The following is a 1,392-nucleotide window of genomic DNA, read 5'->3' on the forward strand; positions in this document are numbered from 1 at the left end:
TAATCTCCATAATGTTATACACAGTGGCTGCACCCACCAGTCTGCATTCCCACCAGTAGTGCACTAGGGTTCCCTTTTCTCCACATTCTCACCAACACATCATTTGTTGATTTGTTGATGATAGCCATTCTGACAGGTGTGAGGTGATACCTAATTGTTGTTTTAATTTGCATCTCTTCAGATGATTAGTGACTCTGAGCACTTTTTCATATATCTCTTGGCCTTCTGTATGTCCACTTTGGAGACGTGTGTATTTAGGTCCTTTACCCATTTTTTAACATGCTAATATATATATTTTTAAATAATTTGTTATTGTTGAAAGTATTACATATGTCCCCTTCCCCCCCACACCTAAACACCCACTAGCCCGCCCCCCACATTCGCCCCAGGCTCTCACCACCCCATTGTCTTGGTCCATGGGCCATTCATATATGCATATAAGGTCCTTGTTTAATTACCATCCACCCACCCACACTCTCCCACGTTCCCTCTGAGATTCAACTCTCTGTTCCATGTTTCCATGTCTCTAGATCCACTCCATTGATTAGTTTATTTTGTTACTTAGATTCCACATATGAGTGAGATCCTGTGATACTTGTCTTTCTCTGACTGACTTATTTCATTTTGCATGATACTCTCCAGGTCCCTCCAAGGGACCTGTCTCAAAGGGTAAGAGATTCTATTTTTTTACTGCTGCATAGTATTCAATTGCGTAAATGTATCACATCCACTCATCTGCTGATGTGCACTTGGGTTGTTTCCTGATCTTAGGTATTGTAAATTGTGCTGCTGTGAACATAAGGGTGCATATATTCTTTCTGATTGGTGTTTCCAGTTTCTTAGGATATATTCCTTGAAATGGAATCCTGGGTCAAATGGAAGTTCCATATTTTTTTGAGGAAAATCCATACTGTTTTCCATAATGGCTGCACCAGCCTACATTCCACCAGCGGTGTACTGGGGTCCACTTTTCTCCACATCCTCAATAGAACTTGTCGTTTGTTGCCCTGTGGCTGCTGGGAGCAGGTAGCTCCTCCCTGGAAAAATGGCAGTTTTGGTTTGAATGTACCCGTATGACCAAATATAGGATTCCTGACTACTGCTTTCCCATGTCTCCCTGCACTGCTTCCCAGGCCAGCCCCTCTGTAGGCACCTCAGTCTGTGCCTCCCTCCCTGCACCAAAGCCTCAGGTGAGTAGTTGCAAATGAAAACTCATATGCTCTGGGTTTAGCAAAAAGCAAATTGCGGCTTTCTCTCCAACCGGCTCCAGTCTGCCAGACTCCGCAGTGGCCAGTAGGTCTGCCACCTTCCACAGATGTATGTTACTTGGGCTTCAGGTCTCGGTTCCGGTGTCGAGCCTGGGGTCTGGGCCTCTCGTCAGAGGGAACAGAC

This window comes from Myotis davidii, unplaced genomic scaffold (genome assembly GCF_000327345.1).
Source record: "Myotis davidii unplaced genomic scaffold, ASM32734v1 scaffold234, whole genome shotgun sequence".
Lineage (NCBI taxonomy): Eukaryota > Metazoa > Chordata > Mammalia > Chiroptera > Vespertilionidae > Myotis > Myotis davidii.